At 45.4% G+C, this 22296-nt stretch overlaps 1 protein-coding gene across 8 annotated transcripts in view; it reads left to right on the top strand.

The window, feature by feature from the left end:
- The window catches only part of DAB2IP (DAB2 interacting protein), a 347539-nt gene that overhangs the window by 56329 nt on the left and 268914 nt on the right, over positions 1–22296 (top strand). The window contains exon 1 of one of the 8 annotated variants that reach the window (XM_048823314.2): positions 17581–17710. The exons of the other annotated variants lie outside the window; for them this stretch is intronic. The gene's annotated coding sequence lies outside the window, so the exon portion shown is untranslated. Of the gene's footprint in view, positions 1–17580; positions 17711–22296 lie in introns of those variants that run through there. 8 annotated transcript variants of the gene reach the window in all.

Raw genomic sequence — 22296 nt, forward strand, 5'->3', positions numbered from 1 at the left:
CCAGTGGTCCCTCTAAGTCAAGGTTGGGGCATGTTGGCCGAGTTGGGTGGGGACAGCTTATGCTGATGCTCTCGTGCTGCTCTTCTGTTCATAGAGACCCTCTGTTCCAGGGCTGTGAATCCACCGTTGTTCATCAGTACGAAATTCAGAAAACCATTAAAATGTCATTTGCTCCGTTGCCGAGGGCTGTCGGAGACCAGTATGCAGCCTGATGTGCTCTACAAACCGTGCAACTGGCTAAAACAATAGCACCCCAGTATTGTGCTAATTCCCCCATTTCTGTAAACCCCAGGCTGAACAAACCTATGTCACTTACTAAATGGAAACCTCCTGCCTAGGGGCAAAGAGACCACACAGCAGCCAGGCCAAAGGAAACCATGCTTATGCAAAAGCCAGTAGCAATTGCTCCTACCTTCTGCTGCCTAAGTTTGGTTTCTGCTCTAAGAAGGAGATGGCTCTAGGAATGAAAATGGTCAGACATTAGAGGCCTGAATGGTGCAGTATCTTTCCTGCATCTGGTCTTCCTGCTTAGTTAGAACAGAAATGAAATGGGACAGACTGTGATCCAATAGCAATGGAGAGTTGAGAAAACCAGCTCCATTTGGGGTTCTGTGACAAAGAACTCGAGCCTGTGAAGCTTGTCAAGGGATGGATTAAAATCAGCATTTCAAGAGCCTCTTTCCTCCAATTTTCTGCACTTTTCAGAGCTGTCTCAGCCATATCCTGGCATATTAGAGCACATCCACTTCGCTGGATAAATACAGGGTAACGTATATTACACATTGAATCGTGTGACAAAACACTGTCAATGTACCTGCCAACCTGGCTACACCTGTACTGCATACAGTGTACCTGGCTGGCACAGCTTTGCTGACACAGCGTTCAGACCAATTATAGTTCGCTGCCATCCCTACATTTGTGCTATAATGTGAAAATTCAGCATATTGCATTCAGAAATTTAAATGTGGTGGGGAGGGAATGGTCTTCATTTGAAAACAGGCTTGTTTTGAGGGAGAGAGCTTTACATTTTGTACTTTGGCAAGGGGAATATATATATTTAGCCTTGGACTGGATGGCTAAAATGTAAATTTCTGTGGTTTCCTGATTTTGCTGGGAATGTTCTACACAGTCCTAGTTTATTACTTATTTGTAGTGTGTCTGAAACATGCAGTTATATGATTGGCCTGCAGCACGCATGTCTTTGGCAGATAAATGATATTCTAACCTCTTGGCAAGTTTTGCTGACATGTTACCATGCAATAAAGGCATTTATCGTTTGTCTGAGACAATTGAAATGTAGCCACGTGCAGCAGCATCTGTCAAAGTTGCAAACTAGCTCGGTTAGCAGTTTCCTGCTACGTTTTGGTGTGAGCAAGTCAATGGTAAAGATGTAATCAGACGGAGGGAACAAAAAATGAATATGGCGCTGATTTAAAAGGCAAGGTATAGAATTAAATATGGAGAGCAAATCTTACTGTGTCGGGGGAGACATTCCCCCACTGGATGGCTGCTCCTCCATGCTCCCACTGGGCTGCATAAGGGGAGGGCAAGAGAGCAGCAGTTGCTGATGTCTCGGCCCAGCCCAGGTGTGGAAGTGACCTGGATGCAGGGAGCCCTGGTGTGTGTGTTCGGGGGGGGGGGGGGGGGGGGGGAGGGTGTGTGTGAGACGGTGTGTGTCGTGTTGAGGGAAGTGTGTGCGCGCCTGAGTGTATGAGTACGCTGTCTCTTTAAGAAAGCCCTCAGGGTCAGGGGCCTGAAGGCTTGTGTTCAGACACAAGCCGCCGGCAGCAGCGCACCCAGATTCCCCGTCCTGTCACCCCAGCTCAGTGGAAATCAGGTGCAAGGGGGGGGGGAGGGGGGAAACAACCCATCAGTGCGCTCTCTCCCCCCCCCCCCCCCCCCCGCAGTAGACAGGAGGATGCTCCCAGTGACAGTCTGGAGTGGCCAGAGGCGGCTCCGGGGGGCGGGGACAGGAACAACAGTGTCACCTGGTACGGACAGCTGGTTGTCTAACTGCCCCCTGCGGCTCGGGTCTCTTCCCCCCCCCCCCCCCCACCGCCCCTCCCCATGCTGCTGCTCGCCCGCCCGCCCGCCTGCCTGCCGCCTCCATCAGCCCAGCTGACTCTTGGCAGGTCAGGTGGGAATCCAAACCCTGTGCACCCACCCTCTTTGGCCGGCCTTGCTTAGAGAGCAGTGCATGAACCCTTAGGGCTACATCCTGCAAGATGCTGAGCACCATGGCCCCAGTCCAGTGTGAACTGATTAAAGTGATGCACATGGGTAAGGCCCTACCAACGTTTTCACGGCTGTGAAAAACACATTGCAGACTCTGAAACCTGGTCTCCCCTGTGAAATCTGGCTATTGTAGGAGGGCCTTCTGTGCTGCCTTCAGAGCTGGGCGGCCAGAGAGCAGTGGCTTCTGGCCAGGGGCCCAGCCCTGAAGGCAGTGCCGCGAGAAGCGAGGGTAGCATGGTATGGGGGGCAGGGCTGGCCTTATGGGTGGGTGACAGCCCAGGGCGCTGTGGTCACAACCTAAGTTCCCTCTAAGCTGCGCAGTCGCGCAGCAGGTTATCAAGGGCCGTGCAGTCGCGCAGCAGGGAGAGGCGCCTCTCCTGGCCCTGGGGCTGCTGTGGCGAGAGAGGGCTAGGGGGAGTCCTCTCTCCCCACCACAGCCCTGGGACCGCCTGCACCCAAGCCCCTCATCCCACGCCCACCCCAGAGCCTGCACCCCAACCCTCTGCCCCAGTTGTGAATCCCCTCCCACATTCTGAACCCCTCTGCCCCACCCCGCCACATATCAGCTCCACGTTGGTGCACATAACAAAATTCATTACACACATGGATGTAAAAATTAGAGGGCACATTGGTCACAACTCCCCCACCACCCTTTAGCTCCCGAGCGCTGGGCCCAGAGCCAGGGACAGGCTGGACTGGGGTGCCCCAGCTGGGAACTCCTATTGTCCACTGGGCTCTAGCTGCTAGTCCTGGCCAGGCTGGGGAGGGATGGGACTTTCTTTTCTCCTGCAAGGGCTGCTACCAGGGCTGGGTCAGACCCACCTCCAGGAACCTCCCCTGGGTGCAGGAAGCTCCACAGCTGCTGGCTGGGAACCCAGCTCTGCTGGTAGCATCATCACCAGCAGCAGCAGGCAGAAGTGAGGGTGGCAATACTGTGACCTCCAATAGCCTTGTGACTATTTGGGGACAGCTCTGGTCTAACAGTGGATTAGATATGCATGCTTGGGACTTGGGAGCTTGCTGATGGCCTTAGGCGGCTCAGCTCCCCTCCCCTCTGTGTGTCTGAGTTTCCCCCCTCAGTGAGATTGGGAGAAAGAACAAGGAGTACTTATGGCACCTTAGAGACTAACAAATTTAGTTGAGCATAAGCTTTCGTGGGCTAAAACCCACTTCATTGGATGCATGCAGTGGAAAATACAGTAGGAAGATACACCCCCCCCCACACACACACAACATGAAAAAATGGGTGTTGCCATACACACTATAACAAGTGATCAATTAAGGTGAGCTATTACCAGCAGGAGAAAAAAACCTTTTTTAGTGGAAATTAGGATGGCCCATTTCCAACAGGTGACAAGAAGGTGTGAGTAACAGTGGGGAAGGGGAGAGATAAGCATGGGTGAATAGTTTTACTTTGTGTAATGACCCATCCACTCCCAGTCTTTATTCAAGCCTAATTTAATGGTGTCCAGTTTGCAAATTAATTCCAATTCAGCAGTCTCTCGTTGGAGTCTGTTTTACAGGTTTGTTTTGTTGTAATATTGCGACTTTCAGTCTGTAATCGAGTGACCAGGGAGATTGAAGTGTTCTCCGACTGGTTTTTGAATGTTATAATTCTTGACTTCTGATTTGTGTCCATTTATTCTTTTACGTAGAGACTGTCTGGTTTGGCCAATGTACATGGCAGAGGGGCATTGCTGGCACATGATGGCAAATATCACATTGGTGGATGTGCAGGTGAACGAGCCTCTGATAGTGTGGCTGATGTGATTTAATTTATTTAATGTATTTTAAGTCTCTGTAAAGTGCACTGAGATCAGGGCATGGAGGTGGCTATCTACAGCAGTGCGGAGTGTGACCATTTGGTGTTTGCAAAAAGAAAAGGAGGACTTGTGGCACCTTAGAGACTAACCAATTTATTTGAGCATGAGCTTTCGTGAGCATCCGATGAAGTGAGTTGTAGCTCCTTTTCTTTTTACGGATACAGACTAACAGGGCTGCCACTCTGAAACCTGTCATTCGGTGTTTTTCTTTAATGCCTCAGGGCATCCTTGATTCAGCTCAAATAAGGAGTGAGAGCTCCACTGCTGGTAGCATTTTCATTCCTGAATTCTGGAATTTTTTTAAGGTCCTTCTTTTAGCTCCCCAAAAGGCTCTGAGGCATTTTCTACAAAGGGGGAAAAAGCTCTCAGAAAAATAAACCACTACAAATATTTTGGCTTTATTCAGGTTCTTGCAGAACCCAAATGTGAGTGTGTCTGGAAACCAGATTCTGTGTCTGAGCCAAGCTTTCTGGAAGAAATACATTGCTGCAAACCAGAACAATAGGGAACCCCAGTGTGATTTTTTTTTTTTTTATTCGAGCGTTTCAAGGATTAAACACCTGAATATTCCTGCAGGGGGCAGCAGAGCTGCAACAAATGGCCACGGCAAGCTGCAGGGCAGGGGCAGACAACCTATGGCAAGCCTACCAAAGGCGGCATGCACACTGATTGTCAGTGGCACTCACACTGCCCGGGTCCTGGCCACCGGTCCAGGGGGCTCTGCATTTTAACTTAATTTTAAATGAAGCTTCTTAAACATTTTTAAAACCTTTTTACTTTACATACAACAATAGTTTGTTTATATAGACTTATAGAAAGAGACCTTCTAAAAATGTTAAAATGTGTTACTGACACGTGAAACCTTAAATTAGAGTGAATGAATGAAGACTCGGCACACCACTTCTGAAAGGTTGCCGACCCCTGCTGTAGGGGAAAGAAATCACTGCTGGGCTGAGAGGCAATACAGCTGTCCCCATGTCTCAGCTTGGGATTGCATTCGTCCGCAAGGGCCTGTGTGTTTTTTGTTTTCTCTCCACTGCATATGGAATTTCAAATGAGGAGGCAAACCACGTGGAGGGCTGGTTACGTGAAAGTGTGTGTGCTGCTGACACAGAGCCAGGGCCCTACCAAAGAGTATGGCTCGGAAAGACTGCGCCCCTTGACCGTGAGGCTGCAGCTTAGGAACTACGGGGTTGTGCGCCTGGGGGGTATTAAAGACGCCATAAAGAATCAGTGGAGCATTAGCAAGAACCTTCTCTGAAGCTGCTTGAAAGCCCCTTGCATGTCCATCTGACCATTCTCTCATTATACATGAGCATCACACAATCATGCTCATAGCATTTTCACTTGGATACAGTCTTCATCACCTCTGTACTTGCCATGGGATCGGCAGTGCCTCTCCTGAGTGCTTGGGACAGGCCAGGACTGTGGGGTTTTCTCCATTGCAAAATGGTAACATAGTTTACAGTCGAGCTCAAAACATCAAGTTAGAGGACACCGTGTCAGTCATAGAATCATAGAATATCAGGGTTGGAAGGGACCCCAGAAGGTCATCTAGTCCAACCCCCTGCTCGAAGCAGGACCAATTCCCAGTTAAATCATCCCAGCCAGGGCTTTGTCAAGCCTGACCTTAAAAACCTCTAAGGAAGGAGATTCTACCACCTCCCTAGGTAACGCATTCCAGTGTTTCACCACCCTCTTAGTGAAAAAGTTTTTCCTAATATCCAATCTAAACCTCCCCCACTGCAACTTGAGACCATTACTCCTCGTTCTGTCATCTGCTACCATTGAGAACAGTCTAGAGCCATCCTCTTTGGAACCCCCTTTCAGGTAGTTGAAAGCAGCTATCAAATCCCCCCTCATTCTTCTCTTCTGCAGGCTAAACAATCCCAGCTCCCTCAGCCTCTCCTCATAACTCATGTGTTCCAGTCCCCTAATCATTTTTGTTGCCCTTTGCTGGACTCTCTCCAATTTATCCACATCCTTCTTGAAGTGTGGGGCCCAAAACTGGACACAGTACTCCAGATGAGGCCTCACCAATGTCGAATAGAGGGGAACGATCACGTCCCTCGATCTGCTCGCTATGCCCCTATTTATACATCCCAAAATGCCATTGGCCTTCTTGGCAACAAGGGCACACTGCTGACTCATATCCAGCTTCTCGTCCACTGTCACCCCTAGGTCCTTTTCCGCAGAACTGCTGCCTAGCCATTCGGTCCCTAGTCTGTAGCTGTGCATTGGGTTCTTCCGTCCTAAGTGCAGGACCCTGCACTTATCCTTATTGAACCTCATCAGATTTCTTTTGGCCCAATCCTCCAATTTGTCTAGGTCTTTCTGTATCCTATCCCTCCCCTCCAGCGTATCTACCACTCCTCCCAGTTTAGTATCATCCGCAAATTTGCTGAGAGTGCAACCCACACCATCCTCCAGATCATTTATGAAGATATTGAACAAAACTGGCCCCAGGACTGACCCTTGGGGTACTCCACTTGATACTGGCTGCCAACTAGATATGGAGCCATTGATCACTACCCGTTGAGCCCGACAATCTAGCCAGCTTTCTACCCACCTTGTAGTGCATTCATCCAGCCCATACTTCCTTAACTTGCTGACAAGAATACTGTGGGAGACCGTGTCAAAAGCTTTGCTAAAGTCAAGAAACAATACATCCACTGCTTTCCCTTCATCCACAGAACCAGTAATCTCATCATAAAAGGCGATTAGATTAGTCAGGCATGACCTTCCCTTGGTGAATCCATGCTGGCTGTTCCTGATCACTTTCCTCTCATGCAAGTGCTTCAGGATTGATTCTTTGAGGACCTGCTCCATGATTTTTCCAGGGACTGAAGTGAGGCTGACTGGCCTGTAGTTCCCAGGATCCTCCTTCTTCCCTTTTTTAAAGATTGGCACTACATTAGCCTTTTTCCAGTCATCCGGTACTTCCCCGGTTCGCCACGAGTTTTCAAAGATAATGGCCAATGGCTCTGCAATCACAGCCGCCAATTCCTTCAGCACTCTCGGATGCAACTCGTCCGGCCCCATGGACTTGTGCACGTCCAGCTTTTCTAAATAGTCCCTAACCACCTCTATCTCCACAGAGGGCTGGCCATCTCTTCCCCATTTTGTGATGCCCAGCGTAGCAGTCTGGGAGCTGACCTTGTTCGTGAAAACAGAGGCAAAAAAAGCATTGAGTACATTAGCTTTTTCCACATCCTCTGTCACTAGGTTGCCTCCCTCATTCAGTAAGGGGCCCACACATTCCTTGGCTTTCTTCTTGTTGCCAACATACCTGAAGAAACCCTTCTTGTTACTCTTGACATCTCTCGCTAGCTGCAGCTCCAGGTGCGATTTGGCCCTCCTGATAACATTCCTACATGCCCGAGCAATATTTTTATACTCTTCCCTGGTCATATGTCCAACCTTCCACTTCTTGTAAGCTTCTTTTTTATGTTTAAGATCCGCTAAGATTTCACCATTAAGCCAAGCTGGTCGCCTGCCATATTTACTATTCTTTCGACTCATCGGGATGGTTTGTCCCTGTAACCTCAACAGGGATTCTTTGAAATACAGCCAGCTCTCCTGGACTCCTTTCCCCTTCAAGTTAGTCCCCCAGGGGATCCCGGCCATCCGTTCCCTGAGGGAGTCGAAGTCTGCTTTCCTGAAGTCCAGGGTCCGTATCCTGCTGCTTACCTTTCTTCCTTGCGTCAGGATCCTGAACTCAAAACCAACTCATGGTCACTGCCTCCCAGATTCCCATCCACTTTTGCTTCCCCCACTAATTCTACCCGGTTTGTGAGCAGCAGGTCAAGAAAAGCGCCCCCCCTAGTTGGCTCCTCTAGCACTTAGCAGTCAGGGTGGAACAGGGCTGATCAAGTTTTTGTACAACTTTGTTTTTAGAGGGCCGAAATCAACTTGGCTGCCATTCGTCAGTGTTTTTTAGGGTTTCCCTGGCAATATTGCAACTCTGTATTTTAAAATCCATTTTAACTTTGTAGGTGCTGTGAAATAAGTTGTCCAGTCATTCCTGGTTGGTGCAGGGTCAGGAATTCTGCAGGAAACATTGGGCACATTGCTTTGAGTTTTGGGGCAAAAGTCTGAGGCTCTTCTTGGTTTTATCTGAATCTGTTTGTCCATTCTTAGTTACAATAGCCAGGTTAATGTGTGGTCCCTGTAAGGGAACCAGCCAAAGAGGGACCCAGGCAGAAGTGGCTGCAGGTTTGAACTTCAGGTTTAACTGTCCTTCACTACCCCATAATTGCAAAAATCTTCATCGGTTAAGTAGAGTTTTCAAAGGGTCCTTTTTTGTGGCTACCAGGCTGCTCTTTGAAGTGTAGATGCTTTGCCTGAAGTTGTCCTGCTGCTCTGGAGTGCTTAGCAATGTGGATTTTGTGTCACAGGCGGTCACTTGGGCTGGCTAGACAAATTTGGACCTAGGGGGTTGGGGTGGGCTTAGGTGACTAGCCTGAGCTGCTGGCAGTGTTGCAGAGTTCACACCACTCGTTTTAGTGCACTAGCTTGAGTGGAACTAGTGTGAGTCTGTCTAGCTGAGCTCAGAGGCATACTCTCACATGGGTATGTGCCACAAAGCTTGGGACACCTGTTTCCATACAGATCCTTCCTTTGCAGGATGACAGCTCAACACCATTTACGTAACAGCTGTCAATGGCAGAGAAACGGGATGAAAGAGAAATTTCCTTGGATTTTCATTCTTTTCTCCCCAAGTGGGGCAGAGCCCCAGTTTCCTCAGAGGTAGCTTCCCTGGATGCACGTTTGTCCTTGCATTGCCTACCATTTTATCTTCTTTGTTGTTGGCATCCTTTCGTCTGCCAGAGACTGGGAATTGCAGCCTCTGATGTGGATGGTTTGCAATGTCTCATGTGACTGAATAGTACAGTACTGACGATGAAATCCTTCAGACTCCTCAACTTCTGTGGACAACAGGTTCACATCCACTGGAGAACAATAAATGCAGGGAATCAGTTGAGCAGCACCAAGAAGGGGTAGGTAACCCAAGCTGCAGCCGGAGGAGAGCACTTTAGCCTCTTTGAGCCTCTTTTATCCAAAGAGCTCGCAGCGCTTTCAGTGTTAGCTGAGGCTGCAGAAAGCCCATAGGGGCAGGGTAAGTATTCTGTCCACTTACCCTTGGACAAACTGAGATACAGAGCATTTAAGTGACTTGCCCGAAGTCAAATGGCAAACCAGCGGCAGACGGGATTCGAACCCAGATGACTCTCATCCCTTAATCTAACCAGCAGACCATGCGCCCTCCATGTAATGTCCTCTCCTACTGTCTAAAGTTAGTGAGAGGCTCCTTCGTGGGAGTTGGGGAAACAGAAGCACTTAGAGCTGTTCCCTCTGCCTGGTGTATTGGAATGTCTGGACTCCATTGCAGTGAGCAACCTGTTCTTTCAGATTTATCCATGTTGGCCAGACTGCTCCTCCTTTAAACTGAGTTGCTATGCCGTCTGAACTCTTGGCTGGGGAAGAGCTGTACCTCTGACCCTCCAAAGTTCTGTTTGGAGAAAAAGGTCCTTCGTACAAATAGCTGAACGGGAACTTCTTCTTGAGGTGAATGGGGCTTGGAGGGGCTGGTGGTTGTTGCATTTAGCTTGGCACGGTAAGCATGGTTTCTGCTCTCTGTGGGGCTGTCTTGAGAAGGAGGAAGATTTGCTGATTATTAACACTCCTTGATTAGCCGCAAAAGATGAATGCGGTCTGTCTGATCCTCTCCTCTATGGGATACTAGGAGTGTGGCCTTCCTCGTGCTCCCTACCTCTGCTGGACACACCAGCAAGAGCTCCCTGTACTAGTGAGCCTGCATGCTCACTAGCTTCCCATGGTGTAAACCACACTAGCACCAGCTAAGGCACTGGGCTTGCCAGATCAATTTGTTCTAGTGATCTGCACCATCCGAGCCATATGTGCAGTCTGAGTATAAATGGTTCCTGCGGCTTTCCAAACTGAGTTTCAGAAAGCAGGAGGAGTATTTTTCAGCTTGCATTTTGCACTAGATGCTCAGACTTCAACCTCTTAATCCTAGGGTCTCCCTCAATCTCCTGCATTGTCGGGGAGTTGGAACTGAAAATTTCCGAATGGAAAACATGGTCTTGTCAGGTACTTCCTTAAACCCCTAACCCCATCATCTGGATGAGCATTATTCTGAGCACTGCTCCAGCTCAGCAGCCACGCTTGTTTAACAGTCTCTGAACAATCCAATAGCTCCAGGCAAAGGTCAAAGTATAAATACTCTCTCGCCCCATCCTCCCCGCAAACTGCTCCTGGAAGGGACCCGGGACTACATTGGGGATTCTTTGACTTTGTGTGGTCTTAGTCCAGGTTTTATCCTCTACTGGTTATGTGGAGGCCTGTGCACAACAGTTTAGTCAGTCTCTGTCCACTTTCCCGCGAGCAGATGCACACATCATAAAAGTCTCCACCAAGAGTAGCACTGTGGCCTTTTCTGCTGTCTACCTCTGGGCACCAGGTAGTGAAACTGGTTCTGAAAGTGGGCTGTGAATAGAAGATCCAGCTGCCCCATTCATACTGGAAGATTTGGCCGGTCTGGCGACTTTTATCGTCTTGTACTGAGGCTTCCTGCATGTCCTTCCTCATTTCAGAGCAGCTGGTTAGGTCTAGTCTCCAGGCTGTGTTTTCTGCACAGCCCCCCCACCAGGGAAAATTTCAGTGGTTAGCTCAGAGCTACACGGCAGAGCATGACTCTGACATTCTACTCCCTGGATACCCATGCAACTCCTGTGGGAGAAATAAGGTTGAAATGACCAGTGCTTTTGCAGGGCAAGCTTGCCTGCCTCAACCCTGCATATTCTGTTCCCTCTCTCTTGTGCATGTTCTCCCTTCCATGCTGCTCATGCTTCCTGCATCAACCCCCTTCTTCCCACCATTGGGTGAGGAGACTGTTGGAGTTGAGTAGCATCAGGCATCTCAGAAATAGTTTTACCCTCCTTGTCCTTAGGCCAACAAAATAGGAAGGAAAAGGCTCTGTTTTCTGTGCAGTCTCCTCTTGGCCTGGCATATCGTTCACTTCAATAATAAAGTGTTTCCTTTCATTCTCAAACAGTCAGGCCCTTGCCAGAGTCATAATTGTTCACAGATGACTCATTTTGGCTGCAGGATCAAAACTAGGGAAAAGTGCTGTTTGCACAGTCTTTGAAATGTACGAGATGGGAAGAGATGTTCACGCTTCATATTCGTACCATATGTTGTTTCCACATTTCAGTAGAGCCTTTGCATTTCAAAAGAAATGCCAGTCCTGTCCTGGGGATGACTTAGTAGGAAAGAAATGGCCAGAGCTGTGAGCAAGCCTGCTAAGCAGAGACCAAAATTGCATATGTGCTCTCTACTATGTGGAACGCTCCAGCATTGGCTGGCTGGGAAGCTGGACTGTAGTGGAGATGATCTAATACAGTAGAACCTCAGTGCTATGAACACCTTGGGAATGTAGGTGGTTCGTAACTGTGAACAACGCATTACGGTGGTTCTTTCAGAAGTTTATAACTGAACATTGACTTAGTACAGCTTTGAAATATTACTATGCAGAAGAAAAATGCTGCTTTTAGCCATCTTAATTTAAATGAAACAAGAACAGAAACCCTTTTTCCTTACCTTGTCAAATCTTTTCTTTTAAACTTACCCTTTATTTTTTTAGTAGTTGGCATTTAATACGGTACAGTACTGTATTTGCTTGTGTGTGTTTGCTGCTGCCTGATTGCGTACTTCCAATTCCAAACGAGGTGTGTGGTTGACCAGTCAGTTTGTAACTCTGAGGTTCTACTGTAGATTTTTTTTTCTCTCTCCCTCTCCTTCCCTCTGATGTGAGAGTCGGTCTCTTCCACTGTCTGAAATGCTGCAGGCCCCCAGCTGTGATTTTAATCAAAGCCAAGTTAAACTTTTCTTTCTGTATATTTGTAGAAGCTGTTTTGAAATCTTGAGTCGTAGCAAGTGTTTGCACTTTCTTTTCTGTCATGGAAATAAAATGAACATGTGTAGAACCCTCATTGTGCAGCGGGCACTGGCCCAAAGTGGTTACTAGCTGGCAACTGTTTGGTCCAGGTTAGTGAGTTTCAGCCCCGTTCTTAGTGGACAGGTGCTCATCTCACACAAATCTATTGGTGCAGTCTCAGTGGAGAGGCTGTGGAGATGGAGTTCTGCTTTCACTCTTGGAAATGGTCACTTAAGTTGAGGTGATGGCATGATGCCCGCACTGTTGCCTGTTGCGCATCTGTTCTGTAGACAGGGTGATGGGTTGTATGAAGTTGATAGCTGTCCACATGGCAGTGTCCCCAGGCCATCAAACAGGCATCAGACCACTGGCCCCAGCCACTTACAGCTTGGTGTCAGGGAGAAGCCAGTTATCCCATAACTGTCCCCCTAGGGGCTGTGTGGCTCTTTGTGGGTAGCATCCTCTCTTGGAGACAGGATCTTGACATAGATCATTGGTCTGATCCAGTAGGGAAGTCCCTATGTTCTATAGGTATAAACCTGGCTTGGTAGAATTAGTGACCTAGCAGCGGGAGGCTTTATATCTCTCTGCCTGTCCCCTGAGACATCTGCTTCCCACAAGCAAAAAAACGGTTGGATCCTCACTAGTGTCACCCAGCCAATCTTGTGACCTGGTTGATGCTACTTGACTATTTCCTGTTTGTTGTTCCTTCCCCTCTGCTCTAATGCTTCCCTCTGCGTGCTTCACTCCCTGTTCAAATTGCACTTGGCCATAAGCAGTGCATCAAGGTCAGGCAGTGACCCTTTGGAGCCAGCTTGTAATCATTAGAGTCTAAAGGCTTGTGAGCCTTTCTGAGTCTGCCTGTCGCACTGTTTTTAGTTCATCAAGAATAATTGCAAAAGCTCCCATTTTAAATAATTTTGAATGGACAGCACTTTGCTGAAGGAGTGACTGTACTTGCCTTGTAATAGACCAAAATATTCACCAACATTAAATTTCAGCCCTTTCAGATTAGTGTATCATTTCAACTAATGAATGGTACAAACCATGCAAGGCAGATCACCAATGAGAGCGGTCACACTTGGGCACTAAGAAAAGCGAGATTGGTTGGCAAGCTGTCATCAGGTGGCTGTTGGCGGGCGGTTGAAGGAAGGAGGTGGCCAGAGGGAGAAATAATGGGACACTACTGAGCAAAGGAAACTGCTGAATACTGGGAACCAGCGAGGCCTGCTGCACTAGGGAGTAGTCATCCCAAGGGAAGGGGTGTGGGGGAAATTGCTTTGGGTGGATGAAAATGGGACTGGATGTAGCTCTACAGAACACAGTGGAAGAGTTGGTGGGGTAGCTCTTCTCCATCTCTAACTTTTAAGGAGCTATTGAGAAGATCAGTGCAGTGGACATGTGATAGGTGTTCCCTTGCTGCTGTAGGGGGAGGCTTGTATAGGCACCTAGATTAAAAAAAAAGAAAAAGAGCGCTGTCTGGATTTCGGCTGACCGTCTGCTACCAGCTGGGCAAAGCACTGCACTGACACCTGGCAAGAGCAACTTGATGACCTGCCAGGTTTTTTCTATTAATGACTTTTATGACTATATTGGGGGAAATGAATTCGCTCTGTCCACGTCTCCTCAGTGGCACCCCAGTCTGTGAGAGTTTGTTCTGGTAGCCCTAGCCTTGCGATCATGTGCTGGACCAGAAGAACCCTTAGTCTGGGGGAGGTGAGATGTAAATTGTTGCTGTATATTAATTTTAATTTAACATTCTAATGTTTCACCTCTTGTGTTACTGATTAACTGTTCGTTATTCTCTACAGATTGAGGCTAGCTGTTCAATTTTTGCATTTCGCTGCACTAGGACGGTGAAACAAGATTGATTGATTGCTTTCCCTTTCCACTTCCACTCTGGCACTGCGCTGTTGTGTTTCCATCGTCCCCACTGTCTGGGAAGGCTTTAAATCAAAACAAACAAACCAAGTTTCATTGAAATTTAAAAACTGATGAAAATGTTTCCATTTGGTTTCATAAAACTTTTTAAAATCATGCCTACATTTCAGGTCTAATCTTATTAATGGGGTGCCCCTTTACAAATGTCTGTTTTCCAAGAGACGTGGTCTCATCAGACTGCTGGAGTGTTGGTAGGGTTAAAAGATTTAAGAGTTTGTTTGCAAAAAAAGATTCCCAGAAGTGTAATGTGATGCCTAGAAGCAAATAAAACCTGGCCCTGAATACAACAGACTCTGTCTGCAGGGTAGCTTGTAAATTATGTGGCAGGGAAGGGGAAAAAGCCATTTATCACATGAAAAATTAAGTTTGTATTGTGTACATAAGCCAATGATTTGTTACATAAATGTGAGATCATTATCAGGCATTTACACATGAATTGGATGTGTCTAATCTATTAATTAATCAGTAAGTAAATTTCACACAGTATATGTAAACAACTTAATCTTTCATTTCACTTTGAAACTGGCATTCATGGTGATGTGTGATGTTAACATGAGATTAAACACGCAGGAGAAGCTGATTCATGTTGCTGTGTGCCCTTTCGCTGTACTTGAGAAACGTCTACACAATCAGGAGATGGGTGTGAAAGTGGAGACTTGTATTCCAACACCACTAGCTTCCCTGGATTAATAGAGGTTATTTATGCAGGGAGCAAATCCTTAAACTTCCCCAGAACACCTGTGAACTTTTTTTTTTTTTTTTAAAACCCTTAGCATTTAAACAGAGCGGATTTCCAAGCAGACAAGGATAGCAATGCCCTGCAGCAACTTGCAGAAAGGTTGATCGTTTTTCCTGATCTTTCATCACACTGTGTGGGGAAACCACTATGGGAGCACTCAGAACTAGCTGAGAGATTTCTGCTAATAACAATGAATACATTTGTCATCTAGTGTCTGTAATGCAGAATTTTAACAAATTGCTCATTCCCTGCAGCAACCTGATAGCAAGGTTAGCACTGAGATACAAAGTAAAAAGACTATTTTTAAGGGACTGTTTTTCATTATTATTTATTACATGATTTTCCACATCAAGGTTAGTGCGGAGAAAACAGTTCTGATTATTAGATTCCTCACCTGGATGGGGCGTGACTGTTGTACTAGGAGTTTGCAGATCACAAAGTTCAGAAGGAAGAGTCGAATTCTTGTCTGAACAGCACTGGCAGGGATTGGCATGTTGACGTGTCACTGGCACGAACACTAATAACTAGCACTGTTGGCATTTAATAGTAGAAGAGGTGGTTTTTTTGTTTTGTTTTTTTTTGTTTTGTTTTTTTTTTTATCTACCAGAACGGAAGTTCCTCACACATCCTCTTTCTCTCACTTCTGAATGTTTGTTATTCCTTCGAAAAAAGGGCAGTCCTGCCAGCTCAGTCTCACTGCTGTTTTGGTCTGGTTTGAGCCTAAGCACCCCTGTGCTCAGGAGTCTTGTTCCATTGCTTGTCATTGGGAGTAGCATGATGAAATAAGTGATGATGCATCGTGCAGGCATAAAGGAATCTATTCAGATACAATAGCTGACCCAACCCCGACATGAAATGTACAAACTTTTGTGCTGAACCTTGTTTGATGGTGGGCTTCTAGTGAAATCTGGAACTCAGTGCCTTTCAGCTGCTTCAGAGTTTTATTGTGCATGTTTCACAGCGCTTTGGCTCAGAGGTCTCTGGAGGGAAGCACTGGTGTGTATCCAGCTGACCAAACCTTTTGAGCTTTTTTCCTCTTGTTAACTTCAGGTTTTGTCCTGGCCATTGAGAAACTTTCACTGACTCATTTTTCCACTAGGCCACCCCTCGCGCATACTTATGCTACAGCATCACATCGTTCCACGTTAGGGCTCACTGGGCGTCTGAGCAGCACAGCAACCGTGTTCCACCTGGATGTCCCCAGAACGCACCCAGGAGGAGGAGGAGACCTGTGAAGTTAGAGGGCCTGCAGAGCCAGGCCTCTGGTGGTGCCTTTGAGAGCTGCTCAGAAAAGAGTGACTATATCTTGTGAAAAATTTCAAATGCAATTATGATTTTTCACTTTGTTTGACAGTTTCTGAGACATTTTAAAAAAAATGTTATAAATGAAAATTTTCAGAATTTTGAGCACTTGTTTTGGTGGGAACAAAAGCACTTTCTCCCCCGACCATCTCCCCCCTTTTCTCCCCCAGTGGAAAAGTGGTGGGTGAGAAAGCAAGAAAGTCTGGTTTATTTGATGGTTTTTTTTCACTGAAATTAAAACAGAATTTTTAATCGCAAAACAAAAATGTTTGATTAAACCAAAATTGCTTTGGTGAATATTTTTGTTTTGGTTACAAAGGATTTTTCCATCAAAAGAAATTTCAGTGGAAAAATGTTGATCGATTCTAGGCCCCATATGGAGGACATCTGGGTTGATATTCTCAAAAAGGCTGGGAAAGTTTCTTTGTTGTCCTATTTCTTCCCATAGTTGTAAATAACGTATTTCTGAGCAGCACCATTACAAGAATGAGGAAGTAAGTTGTCTCTGAATACCCCTGGCAACTTTCTTCAGTCTCCTGTTCAGAGTCTCTGGAGTATCCGTCTTTTGCATCGGTAGCAAGCAATATACTCGGTGTGTATTATGGTTTCTTTTGTGCTTAGTGAAAAGTAGGGTTGGTGTCATGTATTAGAAAGAATTCTTTATGCCTGGATCCTTCTGCTTAGAGACAGTCTGTTTTACTATGTTACCTAGTCACCCCTGTCAATAGCAATGTTAGCTTAGCTGGGCTGCAGGAATGAGTAAGAGTTTCGGTGAATTGAGTGCACTGCAAACCTCTTGGCTCAAATTGCAGAGGTCACAATGGGTTCCTGCTTTAATTTTGTCATGGAGAAGGAAACGGCAGATACCTGGAAGCCCAGAGCTATAGGTTCCCCATTAGCCATTCAAAGGATCATTGTTTTATTTTAGTAATAACTTCTTGGTAGAGAATGATCAGACTTAAATAAAGCCCTAGAGCAGCCACTTGTGGAAACCAAAAGGGCCAGGAAATTGTGCACACAGCAAATCTGCAGACTTTCCACTTTTTGTAATATTGCAAAAAAAATTATTCAATGTTTTCTCTGCAGTAGGATATTTTCTATGGTAGTTTGCTTCAGACCGGAGGTTTATTGTTCTTTGCTTCTGACAAGAGCTCTACATGAGAAATAAAAACTTCTTGAACGAAGTTCTACAATAAGACATTGCACATGTTTCCAGCTTCATGAAGGTCGATTGGACTCCAACACACAGATCTTAAGGTAGACATTTTATTCCTGTCAGTAATGGTCAGGATACAAACCACGTTATCTGAGTCCAGCTTCATATGGTGTTAGAAATGCATAGCTAAATTACTCTAGATTTCAATTTTATCATTTAATCCACATCTCTCCTGGCTGGAGTCAGAAGTTGAACAAACCTGTTTGGGACTTTAGCTCTATTGTTTTGTTGGGAAATCGTCAGGAAATATGTCCCTGTTTTGAGGTCAGCCTCTGTTGCTCTCCAATTCTTTGGCAGGCACAGAGTTTATTAGGTTGCCAAGGAAATATCTCTGGTTGGGTTCTCAGACACGCTGACTCTCCTCAGTGTTACTGTAACCTGTCTGGTTACTGAGTGACGCTTCCTCTGTGGATCATTGTGGTGGTGTTTACCATGCAGTGAATAACGTTTGTCAACTCTTCTGTTTACCTGTCGCATCAACTTTAATGGAGCTGGTATGTCACATTGATTGAACTCCTTGCTTGGGAAGGAAGTCTGTGAAATACAGAAACAAAAGGTCGCGTTTACAAAATTAACTCTCTGGTGGAGGAGCAAATTGTCAGCTGGTGAGATCAGGCAGCTTGGGCGTCAGGACTCCTGGGTTCCACCTGCAGTCTTGCCGCTTCCTTTTTTTGTGGAACATTGATAACTCACTTAGCCACGTCTTTCAAATGTTTGGAGTTGGGGGTGGGTGGGTAGGGGGGTTGTGGGTGATCCTGATTTCTGAAAATCAGGCCACTATTACTTAGATGGATGTAGGTGCCTAAATTTAGGCACCTGAGTTTAAAAATATTGGGGTTATAACCTGTCTGGAGAATGGGAAAGATGTTATGAAGCTTAATTAATGTTAAAAAAGCCCTTTGGGGTCATTGGATGAAAGGCAGTCTGCAAGTGCTTGGCATCATAATGATTTTTTTTTCCATTATGAAAGGATTGTCTGGAGAAGAAGGCTCTAGACTAGGACTCAGAAGATCTGGGATCCTGGTGTGACCTTGGTCAAGTCACTTTGTTCCTGAATATTTCACCTGTAAAATGGGGATGATAATTCCTGACTCCCACCATGGACCTGTCTGGTTTAGATAGATTGTAAGCTCTTTAGGGCAGGGACTGTCTGTCTGCATGTACACAGCATAGCGTGACCTTGATCTTGTTCAGGGCCTTTAGGTGCTACCACGCTAACAATAATAAATTAATTAATGATAAAACCCGTATAATGAGTGTCAAAGTACAGAACAGCACAACAGGTGCCATGGTTGAAATCCTGCTAGCAATAGCCCCAGTGATTAAACGGTGAGCAATAAATGCTACGTCTGAATTTCAAGTAAAGGATTCAGGTTTTCATGTCCTTTTCTCAACCCTTGTGTAGTATTGCCGTGCAACTATAGACCGGCTGCCATGTTCCACCCCAGAGGTGACTGCATTTCAGTGGGGGTGTGTATGTGTGTGTGGCCTGTAAAGGTTTTATTTATCTATTTTTTTTGGTTCTAGAGCTCATAAGAAAATGGTAATTATTTTCCATAAAACATTTCAAAAGAAACAAAAATGATTTTTTTCACCTCACGGTTTGTTGTGTGGAAACTTTCCTTTTCAGTTTTTCCAACAATATAAAGTCTGAAAAACTGGATGGGGGGAGGAGGTTGGTTGAACAACAAGAACATTTTGAAAGAAAATACGTTCTTCTGCAAAAATGTTTGAGGGACTAGGTTGTTTCAGGTTTCAGAGGAACAGCCGTGTTAGTCTGTATTTGCAAAAAGAAAAGGAGTACTTGGATTTGTGTTGGAAATGGCCCACCTGCTGATCACTTTAGATAAGCTATTACCAGCAGGACAGTGGGGTGGGAGGAGGTATTGTTTCATATTCTCTGTGTATATAAAGTCTGCTGCAGTTTCCACGGTACACATCTGATGAAGTGAGCTGTGGCTCACGAAAGCTCATGCTCAAATAAATTGGTTAGTCTCTAAGGTGCCACAAGTACTCCTTTTCTAGATTGTTTCAGTATCTAATCTATCAGCTGGAAACTTTCACCTGGATGGGGACTGAATAGAGTTGATAGAAAGGCCCTACAGTGCTGTAAGTGTAAGTTGCACCTGCTGTTTTATTATATTTGGCATCTGATGGTTCTAGCCCATCTGCGACATTGGACACATTTTGCAGAACAGCCCTAATTACTTCCTCAGCATTTGGCTTAATATTATGATTTAATTAGCGAGTGTGTTCTGAGATGGGAGAGGGCACAAGAAATTAGTCTGACAAGGCTTTTCTTCTTATGTTGTTACATTCCTCTTGAAGCATGGATGTGGATGGGTGAGAGCCCACCATGTAAGCCCAGCAGGCGAACGCTTCACATGGGAACGTCCCTGGGAGATGGGGGCACAGATGCTAAAGTTCAGGGAGTGTATTAGTAAAGGAAACACTGACAGCGTCTCCCGCCAACATAGCGTGGTGTAGACACTGCGTTAAGTTGATGTAAGTTGCATCTCTCGGAATGGGCGGGGTTCACACCCCTGAGCGATGTAACTTACATCAACTTAAGAGATAGTGTAGACGAGTCCTAAGGGTGGAACAGAAGCTCATTTTATCACACTCTATTAAACTGGACAAATATAGTCATGGTACGAAATTACTCATTAAAGCATTACTTTTTAAAAACAGGAGTAAAAAGAATGACTTACAAATCTGAAAAAGTTCCAGCTGATGATCTTTGTCCTGGGTTTCTTGAAATAAATTCTTCTTCAACATCTGTAAGTCATCAGTTTTGTCCAGGGGTACATGTAAAATCATATACCTATTGAGCTGTGATTGTCCACACTGGGGATCAAGGCCATTGCTTAATGTGGTGTAGAGCAGTGGCTCTCACCTTTCCAGACTACTGAACACCTTCCAGGAGTCTGATCTGTCTTGCATACCCCCAAGTTACACCTCACTTAAAAACTACTTGCTTTCAAAATCAGACCTAAAAATATAAAAATGCCACAGCACGCTATTTTGAAAAATTGCGAACTTTCTCATTTTTACTGTATAATTATAAAATCAATTGGAATATAAATATTGTACATACATTTCAATGTACAGTATATAGAACAGAATAAACAAGTCATTGTCTGTATGAAATTTTAGTTTGTATGAACTTCGCTAGTGTTTTTTATGTAGCCTGTTGTAAAACTAGACAAATATCTAGATAAGTTGATGTACCCCCCGGAAAGCCCTCTGCATACCCCCAGGGGTATGCGTACCCCTGGTTGAGAACCACTGGTGTAGACCCCTGAAAGTGCTCTCGCTTACAATATTCGTTGCCGATATGACCAAATCATTTTTAGTAACTTTTACCACTTCAGGAAACAGCTGGTGTTCAGTCTGGTTGAATGAACTGAGACTTCTGAATTGACTTCAGTGATCTTTCTGTAAGCTGACAGTTGGCTTGCAACAGATGAAGCTGAATAATCATGGCTGAAATCGATACCATACACCTGAAACACATCTTGAACTTGAGTCTGTGTTATGCTTAGAGTTGTTATGGGAGTTTCAAGATTTTGAATAATGTTGTAGTCTTTCTCTTTAGATCTTTATTGAATACTGGACATTGTAAAAACCAGTGACATCAAAGGAGAGGTATTTATAATATTCCTTTGCTGAATTTGGGTAGCTGGGTTCTATTTCCCTATGTGCATTTTCTTGGGAATTTCTCTCTTCCCTGGAAGCCCAGACATTCTGACTATATCCAGCATTGAATTTTTCTGGCAGATTTGCTCCCAGAGTAAATTGTAGCTTTCATCTGATGTCATTTTCATACAAAATTGGCCTTCTGTGGTTGAAATGCCTGAGCCTTGCAGAGTTTTGGATAGATTGTCTACCATGTTTAGGACTTTCAACCTAGTTCAGTACAAAAGAGCTAGTTCAACTCTTCCATTTGAGCTGTTATTCCACCAATGAGAGCTCTCATTTCAGGCTCTTTGGTTGCATCCTTTGGTGTCTCCCAAGTTGCATGTGGTGCAAGGGAGTTTCAGAAATTGAAGCCAATGCTTCTGGATAGAAAGACCATCTTGCTGGACAGAGTACATAGATGCCTGATGCTGTACTGACCACTTCATGTTTTATGTCCTGAAATATAGCCCTTTGTTTGTTTACCAAATGACAAAATTAAATCAACCAGTTTCAAGAGCATCTCTAAGGATAGCATTTTTAAGAGCAGCCTAGCACACCAAATTCAAAGCGTGCCCAAAGCAGTGAGTGTATCTAGCTCATAGTTTCGGTTGTTAGCCTGGTTGCTACACCTGAAATTAAGTCTGTCAAGTTAGTGGTGCCATCATAATATTCTCCATGACAATTGCTGATGCTCAAATTTAGACACAATGCATCTTTAATTAGTGAGTTGGTAGCCCCTGCTGAGGTACAGGCTACATTATACTATCCAATGAATATTCATGTCGTCATCCACATACAGCAGACATAACACCATTTTCTCCTTGTTGGAGAAGTGTGTTTGTTTAATCTACCAAAATTGCAGACCACTTTCCAGAAATGTTCTCAGATATCTTTCTTGCAGCTTTAAGAACCTTTATCTCATTTTGAAAAACTGGACATGTAAATTTGTCATGACTCATTTTCATCCACTCTGAAATCAGGATCATATTCTGCCTCCAAACAAAGCAGTTGAATAAAGTTGCAGTGAACCTCTCCACTTCAGGATGTATTTTCAGCTTGTTCAGACTCATAGACATTAAGGTCAGAAGGGACCCTTATGATCATCTAGTCTGACCTCCTGCACAATGCAGGCCACAGAATCTCACCCACCCACTCATACAATAAACCTCTCACCTATGTCTGAGCTTTTGAAGTCCTCAAATCGTGGTTTAAAGACTTCAAGATGCAGAGACTCCTCCAGCAAGTGACCCGTGCCCCATGCTGCAGAGGAAGGCAAAAACCCCCCAGGGCCTCTTCCAATCTGCCCTGGAGGAAAATTCCTTCCCGACCCCAAATATGGTAATAGCTAAACCCTGAGCATGTGGGCAAGACTCACCAGCCAGACACCCAGGAAGGAACT

Source organism: Caretta caretta, chromosome 16 (assembly GCF_965140235.1).
Source record: "Caretta caretta isolate rCarCar2 chromosome 16, rCarCar1.hap1, whole genome shotgun sequence".
Lineage (NCBI taxonomy): Eukaryota > Metazoa > Chordata > Testudines > Cheloniidae > Caretta > Caretta caretta.